This window comes from Mesitornis unicolor, unplaced genomic scaffold (genome assembly GCF_000695765.1).
Source record: "Mesitornis unicolor isolate BGI_N332 unplaced genomic scaffold, ASM69576v1 scaffold4350, whole genome shotgun sequence".
Lineage (NCBI taxonomy): Eukaryota > Metazoa > Chordata > Aves > Mesitornithiformes > Mesitornithidae > Mesitornis > Mesitornis unicolor.
This window is the reverse complement of record NW_010157430.1, coordinates 4,022-4,235: the sequence shown is the minus strand read 5'-3', so window position 1 is coordinate 4,235 and position 214 is coordinate 4,022.

Sequence of the window (214 nt, the reverse complement as noted above, 5' to 3'; positions counted from 1 at the left end):
CTTTCCCACCTCAGGGCCTGTCTGGACTTTTGACATCTCACTGAAAACTGTTGTGGTTTAAGCCCAGTGAGCAACTGAGCACCACGATGCCCACAAAAGGAGGCCAGATAAAATAAGAACTGGGAGGGCTTTTTCTCACCACTTATGGTCATGGGCAAAAGACAGACTCATCATAGGGAGAAAAACAAAACAATTTTAATTTGTTACCAATACC